Source organism: Girardinichthys multiradiatus, chromosome 23, assembly GCF_021462225.1.
Source record: "Girardinichthys multiradiatus isolate DD_20200921_A chromosome 23, DD_fGirMul_XY1, whole genome shotgun sequence".
Classification (NCBI taxonomy): Eukaryota; Metazoa; Chordata; class Actinopteri; order Cyprinodontiformes; family Goodeidae; genus Girardinichthys; species Girardinichthys multiradiatus.
In genome coordinates, this window is record NC_061815.1 from 11,047,994 (window position 1) to 11,066,297 (window position 18,304).

The window sequence follows — 18,304 nt, forward strand, 5'->3', positions numbered from 1 at the left end:
GACATAAAGGCCTGGATGACACTTAACTTACTGGATTTCAAAGAAAACATTCACAGAAAAGATTGAAGTCATGGGTGTAAATCATCAATTGACTGTAATGTTTTAAACAATTTATGCTCTGAGGCACAAAGAAAACCAAACACTGCCCTAAGCCCGAGCATACCGGTAACGGTATGGACAGAGCCACGGCAATTTTCATCTGTAAAAGTAGGTAAATAACAGTCTTTTTTTTTCTTAAATACCTCGGAGGAGGCAGCTTTAATGTTGATAAAACAAGTCGGCAAATTTGTTTTTCACAAATACTTTTGGTTTTACATCACTTTAAACATACATTATGCTTATTGGTCCTTCAGGCATATCTGAGTCTACACGTAAAATGCTATAGGAAACACATGTGCCTTTTCCCCACCCTGTCTTTTTTGGAACAAATGGAAAGTAGGGAATCCCACCTTTGTGGGGAGGTATTGCATGTCTTCACATGACGATTTCCAGTCACGTAATTCCTGTGCATAACCAAGGTTAAAAATCTGGGAATAATTTGTGCTTTAAGCACAGCTTGTTTTACGCACTGCTGCGCACATAGCTTGCTTGTTGTTTCATGTTTTTTTCCATGAATTTCAAACAATATAATGTCGCATAAGAGTAAAACAAACAATTTGGAAGCCTTGGAAAAAATTTTGCAGGGCAGTAAGGTCGAAGTAGAAGATTCTTCGGACAGCACCGTGGATTTTGAAGTGGATGAAGATGAGAAACTTCGTCTTCGGGACCCAGTTCACTAGTAAGCTATAGTGTTACCTTTTATTTCCAGCAACTTTACGTTACATGTCAGCTATTTCAACAGCTATTTACTGTTGTGTGAAGCGTCTGTATTTTTATTTGTGATTGTGATTGATTCGACTGGTTATATTACTACCGGTTACATTACAAACTTAACTATTACAGTAGTTACGTTTATAACAACTGTTGTGTGGAGCGTGTTGTGTGTATCAACTCAGGATTTTTATTTGTGATTGATTCAACTGGGAATACAAGGTTTGTTTGTGGAACTGGTTCAAGGCCTGTTATATAGCTGTTATATCATTGACACTTTACCGATACCACTTTACTGTTACACCATTGCATTATTGCTTTTGTGTGTTATTTTATTATTTTCTGTGTATAGTAGGAAATAAATGTATGTATTTTTACATATTTATTTTTAATCTTATTATCAGAAAAATTAGTAGTGAAACAACACCCCACACCCCTTTAGAACAAAAAGACTTTTGTGTACAGTAGGAAATAATTTATTATTTATTGTTAATTTATTATTTGTATTTTTACAGCCAGGAACAGGCAGGACCATCTGGCAAACTATTATGGTTACAAAATAAACATGATGTGTCATTACATTGTTAACATTGTGTTCCTAAGCTTATTATAAATCAGTGGCAAATGCAACTTCATTTTTAGCATGTCATTTAGATAAGTTTAGTCTTCAGTATATATATTTCTGTTTCTGCAGTGACAAAAACGAAGAAGATGAGGAGTATGAGCCACCTGCCTGTCAGCTTCATAGTGCCTCAAGACCCATGAAAAGCAAGGTAGCTTCTGTTCCAAGAAAAAGGAGCAGCTCATCCAAGCTAACAAAGAGAGGTAAACAACACTTGAGGCGGGAGAGTCAGGCTACCTTTACACCTGGTGAAGACAACGAGGAAAAGTGGCACTCTGTGAGCCTGACATTTAGGCACAAACTCCTACATCTACCCAACTACCCATCCTCCAGGACTTACCCTTGACACCACAAAATTATGGTTACCACTGACCCTGTTGAAGCTGTTTTTTTAGTGCAAGCACCCTCCAGGACATAATCAATGGCAATTCGAATGCTCAAAGGACAATTTCAGCAGGCAGGAAATTTTGTTTGTTTAGTTTTTATTGCTAATTGTTCTTGCACATTTGTTTATATAGTTTTTATTAATGGTTGATTTTTGCACATTTGTTTTTATATTTTTTATTGATAATGTTTTTGGAAGTTTGTTAATATTGTTTTTCTGTGCTATTTCGTTTTCAATAAAAATCCTTCAGTTGGAGATAAAAGGATACAATTTAGTTAGATTTCTTTTTATTATATTATTTTATGCTGTGTAAAATTGTCCATTTGGATGATACACAGGGTAAATGTCGTGACCAATGGCTATGTCATATGCAGAAGGAGTCCTACAATGGAAATCAGCACTTTTATTTGACCAGATACCCGTTCATGAGTTCAAAAAAGCAATCGGTACAGTTTTGTCACATTTGGCTAAATTGTGCCGGAATCTCAGCTCCGTTTGGCACATTACCCACTAAAACCTTTGTGGAACAAATAAGCTTCAACTGATTCAGTCCACATTTGCTGCAGTTATAGTTAATATGTTGATGAATACAACCTGGGGGTTCTCCAGGGTTTTGCAAAGAAGTTTCATGGTGTTTCGCAATGTTTATTTAGAAAAAAACGTTTGGCGAGGCTCAAAAAGTTTTATTTTTTCTTTGTTTAATCACAAATAATCAGAATCAGAATCAGAAAAGCTTTATTGCCAAGTACGTTTTTGGACATACAAGGAATTTGTTTTGGCGTAGTCGGTGCAATACAGTACAAATTAAACAGTATAAACATATCTACAATATAATATAAATATATGTGCACAGTTTTAATAATAAATAAGTCATGCATAGTAACACTTAAAATAGTGGTTCCACTTGTTTTACCTTTACACAGGTACCAAAGGTTTGCTTGTAGACCTTTTATCTGTGGAGCTATACTAGATTTATTTAAGCTATGTAATTTCAGGCGGAAATTGCTCTAAAACCCCTTAGGGCTCAACAGGTTAAGGCTTTATCTATTAAAAACTGTTAATGCAATGAACTTTCTGTGGCTTTGAAGTGATTATAATTCAGTTTCACATTGGAAACTTTATGACATGATCACAAGTTTATGGGTATAACACTGGATTGTAACCCTGAATGCAGCTGTCTCTCCTCTCCTTCAATCTTTTCTTCAGTGATAAAACAAGGAAGTCCGCATCTGTGAAATCCTTTTAAAAATGGTAACAGTTAGCCTTTAAATAGGCTTGGTAGTGACTGTATGTAGATTATGAAGTGTAGTTGCTATGTCAGAAACCTCAGTTATTGTTAATTTTTGCGACGTAGTTCTTTCTTCCACAACCCTGCAATAGGAAAGGGTTACATGTTCAACATCAATGGCCCTGGTTTGAACTTTACTGTGGAAAGCCTCTCAAAAATTTCAAGAGTATTGTCCTGATATGTATTTTCTGGGAAAATCATACCATGTCTGATTTTAAAAATGTGCATTAAGCTTCCTATGTTGTGCTTTCTGCTGGGAACCAGTGGAACAATTGCATGTTGTGGACTGAGAATGTGATTACATGAAGTTGCCTTTGTTACAAGTCAGGCCAGTTAATGGTTAGGTTCTTCTGTAATTTCCAAAAAAAAAAGTTACAAATTCATTTTGTATAGAAAAAAAAGCCTAAGATTCCATATCTCCAAACATGAACTTAAAGCTCCGGTATTGTAAAAGATGTCTTCATTGTGTATGTTTATGGAAATGTATTTTATTTTGAGATTAATGAGTTGTGCAACAAACATAGCAGGTTGAAAAGAATATTCCCTTTTCTTCAGAGTATTACAAGAAGTTGCCTTAAGGGACTGGCTTCAACTTCTAATCAAAGCAGCCAAATCAACAAGCACACATACAGTGTAGGCCTTCTGCTATTAGAGGCACATCTCAAGACATTTTTGATCTAAGCTCTTCACATCTTCCTACTCAAAAAGAATACAGCTTCGGTGCTCCATAATGTCTTGCTAAGGTTTAGGAAGGCTCTCTGTGCTGAATGTGCATGTTCCATGCTTATTCTTGTGTGTGAACTGTGTGTAAATGTGTGTGTTTGTCAGTGGTTGGCCGAATCAGCATGGCTGGTGCTTTGTGTGGGCGGACAGGCAGACAGCACCCTGCCCTCGACCTGACAGGCAGTATCCAGAGAGAAGGAAAAATACGAAGGAGGGAGGGAAGGAGAGATGGAATGATATGAAGGCAGAGGGTTGCTTTAAAACACTACAAAATGGATTTAGTGTATGTAATATTATTTGCAATAGTATCTTGAGACTTTGTTTGCTTCATTCATATCTTTATATGTTTGATCAACATTTAATGAAACAATAAAGTTGTTCCTTCTTGAACCAAATCAGTATTCTACAAGAAGGCCGTTTTTATTTAGGCATAAAAAAAGACTACTTTCTTTTTTGGCATTGCTTAAACAAAGTTTAGGTTAAAGTATTATTATTATGTACATTGAAAAAAAAAAAAGTATATATAGGTGTGTAAGGTTTCTGGTGACTTTTAAACTCAAACATTTAGCTAGGGTTGAGCAGCAATTGTCAAAGCTTTGAATGCTCATTTGAGCATGTAATTTTAACATCTTCATAAAAGATTGTTTGATTGTTATATCCTATGTTTAAAGGCACCTCAGTGCAATGCATTGCTCCTACCACAAAGTGGTGGAAATAAAAACAGAGCCTTCTACTGGAAGACCAGAATCTAGTTCAGCGGAGTAGTTGTAGCATAATGCAAAGGCTGCTCTCACAAAGAGACCTTTGGACTGGTGCACATACAAGTGAAACCAGATATTTACATACATGTGAATGTCAGGTCATCATACTGTTCAGAAAAAGGCAGATTCTGTTTCCTAAAAATGAATATGTTCTGGTGTAAAATTTGCTTCTTAATCCTGCTGTCTGGTAAGAGAGTTTCATTATCCACAGTGAGCTGGAAATATGTGTGCTAGCAAGGCAGCCTGCAAATGTGGTTTGTTTAACCCAGTTCTGTCAGGAAAAAGGGACCAAAATCATTTCAGGATACTGTGAGAAGGTTGTGAAAGGATATCCAAATGTTTCATCTAACTCAGGTAATTAAATTTAAAAGCATTGCTACCAAATACTAAGGAAATATTTTGAACAGAAGTGCACTGTGCATGTGTAGGGCTACGTTAAATTAAATTAAACACCGAACCACGCAAACCTTTTAAAGTCCTTCTCATATTCTCTTATAAAATAAAACCCACTTTAATATAAAAAAATGCAGTTGCAGCTTAGCTGTTTTAATAAAATAAACTTAAAATTAGAAATTTTTTTTGACAAGTCCATTTCAGTGTGCTGTCATCCTCTTCGGGTTTCTTTCTCAGGCAGCAATCAAGCAAAGTACCTGAACATTCAATAAAAAACTACACCAACCACAACTAGCAGCTGTAGTTGAGTTTGGAGAGTTGATCCAATTCTTGAAAGTATATTTGCTCTGCTCAGCTTTTAATAGTAGTTCCAAAATAACTCTCTTTAGTTCATCTTTGGTTGGGTACTTGTCAGAAAATGCTGATTGCTTGTTTTGAAAATGTCTTTTAGCGTTACATTTTTTATTGTTTCCTAATTTCTCGTCACATATGAAGCAGACAAGTAAGCCAGCGTCATTGGCATTGAAGGCAAAGGAATTTGTCCATGCAGATTTAAACTTTCTGTTATCTTCTGAGATTTTTCTTTTTTGGGATGTTTTCATGGTTAGCTTACAGCAGGGGTCGCAACCTCAAGAAGCCACCTGCCGGAAATGGCGAGGGCTATAGTCGTGGATGTGACATATATTTTGATTGACAGTTTATAAAAACCTTTTTAAAATTCAAAGTTAATGTGTGACCTCGAACTCCAACATAACAATGCATCAAAATAATAAAATACATATGTATGTTAATGAAAATTAAATGAAGAAATAAATTTTTTATATTTATTTTTTCTTTTTGTAAAAACTAAGGGAGCCACAAAAAGAGGCTGAAGACCCGCATATGGCTCTAGAGTTGCGGGGTTGCCAACCCCTGGTCATGATTTATTTTCTTAATGAGAAAAAAAAGGTTTCTATTTTTTATACAATGTATGTATCAACTGCCATCTTCAATTGATCTCTGGTCTACCAATATTTTTCAAGAATTTCTACTCTGAACCAATTCTTTACAATATTGGATGGTGGTCAGAGTGCGTCCTGTTCAGATCACTTCATCACCTGTTGACCATTGGATTCCAGTCAGAAATGGAGCCAAATCCAAAGCCTGCATTGTAGGTGGACAGACATGTCTAATGTTCCCTAACAAACCTCTCAAGCCTTCACTTAGCAAATGTGTTTTTACAGAGATCAAATTACACACAAGTGACTTGTGAAGGCAATTGGTCACACTGGATTTATATTTAGCGGTAACAGATTAAATGGGGCTGAATACAAATGCACAAAGCCCTTTTTATATTCAGGTTTTATGAAACCTAATTTTCCTTCTACTTTACAGTGCTGCACAACTTCTGGCACTTACAACTCAAATGGAACTTATTTAAGTTTGCAGCTAGAACTTGACAAAATGTAAAAATACTCCAGTGTCATGAATTGTTTTGCAAGGCACTAGGAGTATTTTTAACCTTAACATTAGGATTAAAAAGGCAATATTCAGAATGACTGAAAAAGGATTTTCTTGTTACATATATAGGATAAGTGCTATTATTTGTAAGAAGTAGAAAGAAAATAGATCGTGTGGTTTAATGGTAAGTTACCGGCAGTGGGAGGGAAATATGGTAGGACAGATGGAAAACAGGGGGCAGAAAGAAGCTGCATTCTGTCTCAACAGCCCATATTGCATCTCTGTGATCCCAGTTTGGCGCTGATTGATGGGATAATTATAAATATGGCTTAGAAATATTTTCATAAGGCAGATTTAGTTATGCTCATCCAAAAACGTCCCTAAACACAGGACACTGTGCTCTACAAAAAACAACCTTAGTTTAAAATATACAGTAGTTGCGTTGTCAGTGGAATGAACGGTTTTACCATAAATGTTTAAAGTTGGAAAAAACTTTGACCACACTCAAATTTCATGAAGTAAACTGTCAAAATATAAAGGGGAGAAAAAGTTAGTTTCTGTTTAGATCCAACAATGTTCAAAAAACGAGACTGACAATAATTATTTACATACACGGTTGGCATTTCTGCAGTCAGTGTGCAGAATGTTATAAGCACTCACTTTAACAATGTTTGGCATTTCCGCAATGACAAGTGTTTCAGTAAGACATTTTATGTCCAAACATGGATGGATGCTGCACCTTGTTGGCTTGTCTGTTTTCATGTTCTGTCATCATGTAAAGTTCTGTGCTTTCTTTGTTTGGCTTTCAGAATGAAAGCCAAGAGCTTATTCGGAAATCAACTGTGTTAACATTGCAGGTCATGACAAAGATCCACATTCACATGCTTTTGAAGGTAGAACAAATGTTCTCAGTGGGGTGAAGACCCTCACCACAGGTCCAAAAATTCCAAAATCTGATCAGTCACTGGCAAGATTTGTGGGTTAGTTGGACCAAAGTGCAGACAGGAACTCGAGGGCCGCAGGATGAGTAGAAAATATTAACAATAATACAGTCAGAAACTTACAGACAGAAATGGAACACGTAGGAAGGAGTGCAACCGAAGAAAACAGCGAGGGACAAAGAAAACCAATGAGTGTAAACTGGGGCAAGAGTGGAGAAAAGGCATGGAGAGCAGGTGAAAGCAATCAGATCAATGAAGGGGTAGAGAGCTGAGGGAGAAAAGAGACAATGTACTGGAGAAGACAGAGAGAAGCGCAGAGAAGAAGCATAAAAGGACACGTGACTGGCCGTGGCAAAACCAGGAACAAGTCTACCTGGGACCGTTTTGAGTTATTTACAGATCCCGAAAGAGTGGAGTCTAAGCTTCCCAATGATGTCAAACTTGTGGAAATTGAAAAAGAATTGAAGAAGATATGACCATCTGAATGTCTGCACTCGTCAGACTACTTTTCTGAGAAATCAGTACCGAAAGATTCATTGTTTTCTCTGCCTGAAAGCAGGGCGGTGACAAAAGCTGTTAATTTGAATGACTTTAAATAGCCCACCTCCCCCAACTGTTTGTCAACAGAAGCTCCATCTGACTGCAACAGACTTCTGTCACTTAACTCAGTATTTTTCTATGTAAAGATAATTTACAGCACTGCATTACAATCTACTTTTGTATTATTTATGTCTGTAAATTCCATTATGACTACAACCTAATGTCTGCATCCTGGTGATTGATTTGATTTCCTCTTGTTTTTAGATAAGTCTCACTTAAAGTTCTAGTTTATTAAATGTTCTGCCTAAGGCCGAGTTTGAAATCCTATCTCACAGCAATTAGCAATATATCAGGGTAATATGGATGTGTTCTTCTTAATGTGTTCTTCTTGCAAACCTCTTGAGTTAATGGACCCAGGAAGAGAAATGGGCAATAACTTAACTTTGATCATGTCACAAATGTGAATTTTATTTACAACTTTATACAAATTGCCAAAACGCCAATATCACAGGGTCACACCATCATCCTCTTCTGTGTGCCATTCTGTGTTGTGCTTTGTGGTGCTGGACATGTTATGTCCTTCGCTTCATTGGAACAGAAAGGCCTGATCTTTGAATAAAGATAAGTCTGTCTGTCTGTGGCCAGTCCAGGTGCAGGCAGGGCCGGAACACAGACGACAGGGGGTAGAACTCCCGGGTCACACAGCAGCTGAAAGCTAACAGGCTCTGCGTCGCTGTGAGTCCTAGCTTGGACCACTCCAGGTCTTTTGGCATCAAAGCTGTTAATAAAAGCACACAAAAGACAATTAAAATATTGCATGTCTCTTTGTTAATGACAAATACAGATTGTGGAAGTCTGCATAATAGATACCTGAAGTGCTGATAACTCTTGATCTGTGGGATCTTTCGGAAGTAGGGACTCAGGTGTGTCTGCCAGTCAAATGTGTTGACTAACACCGTGCCATCTTCCAGTCCAACCAGCTGTGGGATGTTGAGGTGACTTTCTGGCGAGCTGTTTTCCCCTACCTGTACACAGAAGGACCATAATAGAAATAAGCATATTAGTTTTCATGCATATGACTGACTTTCTTCTTCCATTTTCTATCAGATGGAATAGACTTACTTTGGCGATATCTGCCAATGTGCTGGGCAGGGAAATTTGGAGCAAGGGAAACAGAGGAAATATTCAGCATATAGTTTACATTGACGAGTGCTGACAAAATTGGTATGACAACATACCATGTTTTTTTCTGCATATAGGTGTGTTTATAGAAATAAACATCTAACACAAAACATAAAATAGGTATTTCTTTTTTTTTTTTTTTTTCAAACCTCAAACTTTGATTAAAAATACAACCACCCTCCCTCCCCACTCAAGTCGATTTTCACATTGTGAATGGGATACAGTAGATGCTAATCTCGTGTAGCTACGGTAGACAAAAAACTTTTGTTGTGAACACTGATCACCCAGCGCATTGGAAAGAGAAAACCCATCTAAAGCTTAGATTGAAAAAACAACCCCCTCCCCCCACTCAAGTAAATTTTCACCTGGGATACAGTGATTGTCCGGCTAAACTCGTGTATCTACGCTAGCCAAAAAACTGTTGTTGTGACCACCGATCACCCAGTGCAGGGGGAAGAAAAAAAGACACAAGCTCAAGCTTAGATTAAAAATACAAACACAAACCCCACTCAAGTCGATTTTAATATTTCACTGGTCAGGTTTATGTGATTTGTCCGCTTTAGTACATGATTTATTTATGATATGATGCATCATAATAGTTTTTTTTAAAAGTTATGAAACTCACCCCATGAGAAACTGAAAGGTATTCCTGCAGACTTCGATGCCTCCGATGGAATAGGTTTTCCTTGGTGTCTTCTTGGTGGATCTGGTCATTGCTGAAGTTTCTAGCGTACGCTGGTTTGCTTCAAAATGTCAGATTATTCTCATGTCCTTCCACTCCCTTTCTGCTGCTAAAGAATCCATCCGTATGTTGTACATGATCTCTGGTGAAAGTTTGCGGCTACAGGACTGTGTCCCAAGTGAAGAGTTCTCCTTTCTTCTTCCATAACATTTACAGTCAAAGTTACGTATCTTCTCCATTTCACTCTCTGTTTTCCTGAAATGTTGTGATAGCAATCGCTTCTTACCTTCTAGCTCCTCAGCCGCCACTCCAAAGCTTTCTTCGTATGATACAGGGGTTGGACAATAAAACTGAAACACCTGGTTTTAGACCACAATAATTTATTAGTATGGTGTAGGGCCTCCTTTTGCGTCCAATACAGCGTCAATTTGTCTTGGGAATGACATATACAAGTCCTGCACAGTGGTCAGAGGGATTTTAAGCCATTCTTCTTGCAGGATAGTGGCCAGGTCACTACGTGATACTGGTGGAGGAAAACGTTTCCTGACTCGCTCCTCCAAAACAGCCCAAAGTGGCTCAATCATATTTAGATCTGGTGACTGTGCAGGCCATGGGTGATGTTCAACTTCACTTTCATGTTCATCAAACCAATCTTTCACCTGTCTTGCTGTGTGTATTGGTGCATTGTCATCCCGATACATGGCACCGCCTTCAGGATACAATGTTTGAACCATTGGATGCACATGGTCCTCAAGAATGGTTCGGTAGTCCTTGGCAGTGACGCGCCCTTCTAGCACAAATATTGGGCCAAGGGAATGCCATGATATGTGGTTCGTCCTTTTTGGTGGTATGCTGACATTATCCTGGATACCGTGGCTCTACATCACAAAGACTTGCTGTCTTGGTCACAGATGTGCCAGCAAGATGTGCTCCAACAATTTGTCCTCTTTTGAACTCTGGTATGTCACCCATAATGTTGTATGCATTTCAATATTTTGAGCAAAACTGTGCTCTTACCCTGCTAATTGTACCTTCACACTCTGCTCTTACTGGTGCAATGTGCAATCAATGAAGACTGGCTACCAGGCTGGTCCAATTTAGCCATGAAACCTCCCACACTAAAATGACAGGTGTTTCAGTTTCATTGTCCAACCCCTGTATATACAATGAAAGAAACAGACATCTACAGAAATCCAAAACTCAAAGGATAATGACAGTCGCATTTGCCATCAGACACATATCATGCTGGAACACACAAAGATCATCACCATACTGAGCCTCAGTTACTGGAGAAGATAAGATTGCTAACCCAATAAGACACTCATGGAGCCACGTATGCCTTAGTAATACATATGTATAACAAAGAATCTACTGATTAGACCATGTTTACTTTTTTTCTAGAATTGTGCCATTCAAGGTGGTAGCATGTTATAGTAGTTCACTTCATTTCATTCTGATTTTCATTTTAAAAACTTTAATTTCCCCATTCTGAATGAAGCATTGTTTTTTTTTTAAGATATGTCCTTTGGCAAAAGATGCTGTGCATCTGGAAAGATGTTTGCAGATATTTTTTATGGACATTTGTTATGATGTGTAGCCAGAGTAACAAGGTTGTTTGTAAAATCAGGAGCAGCTGTTTAACATCTCAAAATTTCAAAGAGTACCTTTACTACAACCCCAAATCTTAGATGAGTTGAAAAGGAGGTGCCTTGGATGCAGAGCACAACCAAAGAGGAGAGAAAGAAGGAAGAAGTTCAAGCCCTCTCTTACATCGATCATTATGGACAATGAGAAATCTGACAAACAAATTGGATGAACTTCAAGTCCTATCAAGGACCTGGCCAGAGTATCGAGAATGCAATTTTATGTGTTTCAATGAGACATCGCTGCAGGATCATATCCCAGACTCCAGCATTTCCCTGCTGGGTCTTCTGACCATTTGAGTCAGCAGAGATTTAAAAGGAGTGGCAAAAGAAAAGCAGATGGATTAGCAGTGCTTGTGAATTATAGATGGACATGTTACTGTGAAATGTCATCTCTGCAGCCTGGATATTGAACTGTTAGCAGTAATCACGCCTCACTCTAAACATTTCAGCAGTTTGTCAGCTCCTCTACCAAAGGAAATAAATCGGTGAATTTGTTTTATGCAAATTGCAAGGATTCATACATCACTAAAGTAAGACATCCTTTTGGCAAATCTCATTTTCTCTGCTCAGAATATACTGTAACCCCCTTGTTCATAGACGACATGTTATGAGGAGAACTGGGAGAATATGATTGTTTTGTTTTTTTACGTACAGGAAAAAGCTGGAGAGCAAGCTCCAGCAGAATAATGTCAAAGATGTGTGGTCAGGGATACAGAATATTACAGGCTTCGAGCAGAAGGAAGATTGGATGGATGGCAATCTGAGCCAATAAACTGAACACATTCATGAATTGGTTAAGTTCAGAAACAAGCTCAGCATCCTCCTCTCCTGCCCCCAGCCAAACAGACATCCGACCCTCCTTTGACCTAAAGTTTTTCTGTCACTCCTCAAATCTTTTATCTTCTACTTTGCCATGGGATATTCTGCTTCTACATGTTTATCTTTAACCAAATAAGGAGATGCTGGTGCTCCCCTTGCCTTTCCCTTCCACCTGTCTGTCTCTAGAAGTCAGGTGAAGAGACAGCTGAAGAGTCTGAACCGGTTCAAGGCTGCAGGTCCAGATGGTGTCAGCCCCAGAGTCCTAAAGTCCTGTGTGGAGTGACTCTGTTGGACTCTGCAAGAACTCTTAGCTGGACCCAGTGTTGTGGAAGAAGTCCTACCTTGTTTCAGTACCAAAGAGAAGTCACTCATCACTCCTCAATGACTATAGACCTTTTGGCCTGACATCCCACATAACGAAGGTACTAGAGAGAATCCAGTTTGCTCACCTGAGTAAGCAAACAAGCACACATAAGGACCCCCTACAGTTTGTTTATTGCCTTGAAGTTGGAGTTGTAGATGCCATCATGTAGCCGCTTTAGCAGACCCACTGTCATTTGGACAAAGCAGGCAGCACTGTGTGGATCATGTTCTTTGATTTCTCCAGTGCATTCGTGAAACATTTTATAATATGCAAATTGTCAGGATAGTAAATGTTTTTTTTTCTTTTTTTCCCTTCATCTATTAACAGCTTTTAAAGAACAACAGCCATATTTAATTTTAAAGTTGGGACTTGTGAGAAACCTCCATCTTTCAGGAAACCTTTCTTTTATCCTATTCGGCTATGAATTTGGAAATTTGCACAAAGTAAAAAGGGACTGGGGCTACACGGGTGAACAGTTGGTAGCACTGTTGCCTTGCAACAAGAAGGTCCTGGGTTCGACTCCCGGCCAGGGGTCTTTCTGCATGGAGTTTGCATGTTCTCTCCGTGCATGCGTGGGTTCTCAACAGGTACACTGGCTTCCTCCCACAGTCCAAAAACATGACTGTTAGGTAAGTTGGTCTCTCTAAATTGCCCTTTGGTGCAATGAGTGTGTGCATGATTGTTTGTCCTGTATGTTTCTGCATTGCCCTGTGATGGACTGGCGACCTGTCCAGGGTGTACCCTGCCTCTTGCCTGTAGACTGCTGGAAAGAGGCACCAGCTCTCCCATGACCCACTATGGCATAAGCGATATAGAATATGAATGAATGAATGAATGAATAAAAATGGACTGTTGATTGTGCTTTCATTTAAAAATGCATGTCATTGTGGTGGTTCTTGGAAAACGTGTTATTTACTGAAATGGTACTTATTAAAGGTTTGAGAACCACTATTCTAAACAGTAGGCTTATGTGATTAGTCACCAAAAAACATTTGACTCACTGCCAAAATGATCTCCTTGTTTGTCTCCAACATAAGAAATGCTTGCTTCTATCGGACATTACCGGGTATATCGTTAACTGTCAGATTGGTGAAGTTGTGAGCGAGATGGTGACTCTCTGCAGCAACCTTTCTTCCCTGCTAAATGGTGTAGTTAAACAGCGCAATAGTGAGGAAATGGGGTTCTGCTGAGAGCAATTAGATCGTTCACTGAACAGGTGGTGCTGCATTCATTAGCACACTCCCATACAGAGTGACACTATGTGTTAAGTGTGTGGAAGCAGTCATGTAATAGCATTTCTTTCTTGCAACCTTTTATTTTTTGCTTTTTTTTTACTGTAATTTATTAGTTTATTTACTTTATAGCGATACCACTTGTTTATACATTAGTTGGCACCCTCTCCCCTGTTTCCACAAAGCAAATAACTTGCGCATGTTTCTTACTAATTTATTATTTAGTGTCCCTTTGCACCAGCATGGGGAAACCCCAGGAGACTTGTCTCCTGAATTGAAAGCAGCTGCCTCTGTTAATGCCATCAGCTTAGTATTAATAACCATGAGAAACACATCAAACGTCATCTTTTCATAAATTATATGCTGCAGTCAGTTTGACTTGACCAGTCAGGTTGATCTGTACCAGTAACAGATTTTCTTCTCTCCTTTGAGTAGCTAAATCTAAGGCAGCATATAAACATGGAATAATTAATAGAAATAAAATGACAGTTGTAACTGTCCATAACTTCTAGCATAAGAGGATACACATTAATCACTGCCAGAGACAGCCTCCGAGGCTTGTTGTTTTTATACTGGGTTGAAGTTACATATGTATTCTAATTAGACTACTTGTGAAGGCAATTTGTTGCACTGGATTTTATTTAGGAATTTCAAATTAATGATGCCTGAATATAAATGCAAGTTTTCAGACTTTTATTTTTGAAAAAAAAAAAAAGCATGTATCCTTTTCCTGCCACTTTGCCATTATGGGGTACTTTTTGTTGGTCTGTCACACAAAATACAATTAAAATACATTAAAGTTGTATTAGTTGCAGTGTGATAAAATGCTGTATGTATATTTTTCAAAGTAATATATTGATAATATCTAAGAGAACTGTTGACTGACTGCAGTTATTCATGAGCTGAAGAGAGTTTTTTTTCCACCTAACCAGTTCCAGTGCTAAACCTTGCTATTTCTTGGCACCCGTTTCTTTTTGTGTGCCCTTATAAAAGTTCTGTCTGTGATGAAATTGCTGCAATCTTGTCACCAAGCAGATGTGTTGTTATGTATTATACCATTATGTATTTAGCCCAAACAAGAAACATTTGAATTGTTAAATTGAAAATGGATTTGTTTCCCCAACTAATTTAAGAATAAAATAACTGTGGCCGGTTTTAGACTAGGTTGGCTTAAAGTTAAAAATGAACATGAAATAAAAACAATATGACTGACACTGCTCATCAACGCTTTCTAGTTTTTAATATCACCAAACACCCATTTGCAGTGTTGTTTACTGATGCAGTTTAGAGATTGTTGTTGATAAAAGCATTATGAATTAAGCTGGTGGATATTAGGACATCTACTTGGAGAAATACTATGATTTGTGTAGATAAAGGGTCTAACTGCTTCTTTGATCCTCTACAAAATTTCACTAAGCAACAGAGAGAGATCCAAACATTTGCTGAAATATAACCTTTTAGTGACATAATGACATGGCACCAGCTGCTTCACTGGCTGCGGAAAACCAAACCAGTTCCTTGGTGTGTTCCTACTGGACCAGTTAAAGCTGCAGTAGACTTAGCCTAAAAATTTGAACAAGCACACCTTACAGGTCCCTCTCGCTTACTCTTTGCTGTGCTCCAGCCCTCTCTCCATAGCTCCTCCCCCACAGCAGAGCCTGCCATGAATCCATAGCTTGCTTTTCGTCATCGGTTTTCTTCTGTGTACCTGTTTCTCTGTTTGTTTTGTGAACAGGTGCCACTTAAGAAATGTTCAGTTTTCCTGTAACTTTGGGTTGTTTCTCCGCCATTAACACAGCTGACAATCTTGAGCTTAAACGATGGTATTACTTTGGTGGGTAAACCCTAAAACAGGCCCTGCAATGGACTGGCGACTTGTCCGGGGTTTATCCCGCCTCCTGCCCATAGACTGCGACCCACTATGGAAGAAGCAGTAGAAAATAACTGACTGACTGAACTTAAAACAGAGTTTTAATCTTATTTTTAAATATTTTCTTCCATTTTAAACCATTTCTTTTCCCGACCACAGTCTAATGTTAAATAATCCTTTTAGAACACTGTTTATTAAACTAAAGAATGAAGTTCCTCTTGTTATAAATGTTAACAATGGGTAGATGTGGTGTATGCTGTCACTACACTAAAAATAATAGTAGATTCGAATTACAAACTTTAATTAGCCACATTTGGTCATGAATGACCACTTTTACTGAAAGAATGTGTGCAAGCAAAGCACAGTGTCAGAAACACCAGACATGGGCCAGCTGCTGACCTTTGGGCCGGGTCTAGTGACTTTGACATGTGCTAGTGTCGTAACTGAACCATAAATGTCAAAAGTGTAACAGGTTGTCCCCAAATCTGTCAGCCAGTTCAAAACACACAGGTTATAAGAACCTGGAAACTAATGGAAGATGGGGCCATTTGTGAAATCACCTAATAAATAATCTTTTACTAGTATAAGTCAGTTGTGTCAGTAACAAGACAAATGAACTAACAACTGAAAGAGAAAATAAATAATTTGTCCTGTTACATTGGTTATATTGTTATTCTTACACCCTGTAAAGGGGAAAAATGAAAAACAGACACGGACGCAGTGTTACTTCTGTCGCTTCCAATGCTGTAATGTTATTTCAAACCCAGTTTTCATCATGGACACATTAAAAAAAGTGCAATAAGGAAAATACAGAATTTACACAGCATATCAGCTGCTCAAAATGGTATATATTTTCAGCATCAACAGGAAATTACATAACAGTACCATATACAGGCTGCGTGTATACATACATTTGGAAATCAAATCGAAATTATATATATATCATTCAGATCTATTGAGACTGGTTTCTTACAAAACTACAGTCATTAACATTTCTATTTTAAAAATAAAACAATATAACATCATTGTAATCGCAACATACATCCTTTCTGAGTTCCTAACATTGCACACACAAACATTATGGCCACACAGCAGCAGCGACATCTATGCCTGGGCCACAGCTAGCCAGGAAGCTATAAGGTAAGTTTAACTTTCAAGCAAAGCCACATTTTCTCAAGCTATTCGGGTCACTACAAACACTCCCTGCTTGCCTTCCAAACTTAGTGAACACAAATATAGCTATTAAAACTTGTAACAGTCAGAATCTTTACCTGTAAATGGGAATAATGAAACACAGACACGGACGCAGAGTTACTTCTGTCGCTTCCAATGCTGTAATGGGCGAGCAGAAGTAACCCGTTTCCACTGCTTCAACCCAGACGCAACCAATCGAGACAAGATTTGCAGATAAACACCCAGGACACAAACTCTGAAAAGGCCCCACTCTCAAACACTAGGTATAATTGTAAGCAAAAAAGTAACATTAATTAAAATGCATTTTACCCTGTTTAAACTTATGCATTTTTTTACTGCATCATTCTGTGGCGTTTGAGTCGCAAGACCAGAATAATCGATCATAGATCCCCAGATCAACAATCAGTGCATCTGATTCCAATTAACCTAACTCTACTAGAGAAGTTAAGTATGTTTTTTTTCATGTCCATTGCCCGCATTCTAAAAGCATCCAAGAATGAATTTTTGCCAAATGATAATACAAAACAATATTATTTTGCTCATGTTTTCTTTCTTTTTTTTTTATGAAACTGCTTGATAACCATTACATTAGCAAATAATATTGCTCATAATTTAGGCCAACATGTTTCCGTATTCTGAACAAAAAATGTAAAAGTATATTTTTCGATTATTTTCTTTAATAAATTAGCTTCGATTAACTATGTAAACGAATGTTAAACAAATGGTTGAAGGCCAATACCAAAGAATGAGTAACTGATTAGCTGACATCAAGTTCAGATCAGACTGGATACATAAAGGACATAACTGCCTGATTTAAATGAAATGTTAAACAGCATGAAGGGCAGAAATCATGACAAACTCAAGCTGTCTGAAAGGCAAAAGGAGAGACTTTGTGGAGAAGATCATGTGTAAAACATAGAACTTAAGGGAGGGGCCAATTTTGATGGATTGGAGTCCCAGCTACCCCGTGGAATTTATGGTCTGCTCAAAGGTCAAGAACAAATAGTCCAAATGTTCTTACTCCGTTCATCTTTGAGCTATAGTCACTTCTACACCAGTCACATGCTCAGCATTGAAACCACCTATATAAGCAAATAATTGTTATAACAACCAGTCCTCGTTACCTTCTCACTCCAGCTTACTGTCAGCCTTTTCAACCAAGATAAAGAGTTTGATCCACTGAGAAATGTGAGCAGTGATGCTCTACATGGCAGCTGGAACTGCTATTCTTACCCTGTAATGTCTGGAATTTACAAAGAAGGCTGTGATAAAGCAGTTGCAACCCTAAAGGTGCAACTTGTTATGTTAATGATGGACGGCAGTGAGAGTGGCAAGTCTCCTTCAACTTAACTCGTATGCAAAAATAAATGCTTTGGAAGTAAGAGGCAGCTGACTAGACCTTGAAGGGAATT

The 18,304-nt window shown here is 38.1% G+C and overlaps 1 protein-coding gene across 2 annotated transcripts in view; it reads left to right on the top strand.

The window, feature by feature from the left end:
* Positions 1–18,304, top strand: part of il1rapl2 (interleukin 1 receptor accessory protein-like 2) — a 636,383-nt gene that overhangs the window by 89,961 nt on the left and 528,118 nt on the right. Inside the window, exon 2 of one of the 2 annotated variants that reach the window (XM_047353893.1) lies at positions 1,505–1,635. The exons of the other annotated variant lie outside the window; for it this stretch is intronic. The gene's annotated coding sequence lies outside the window, so the exon portion shown is untranslated. The remainder of the gene's footprint in view (positions 1–1,504; positions 1,636–18,304) is intronic. 2 annotated transcript variants of the gene reach the window in all.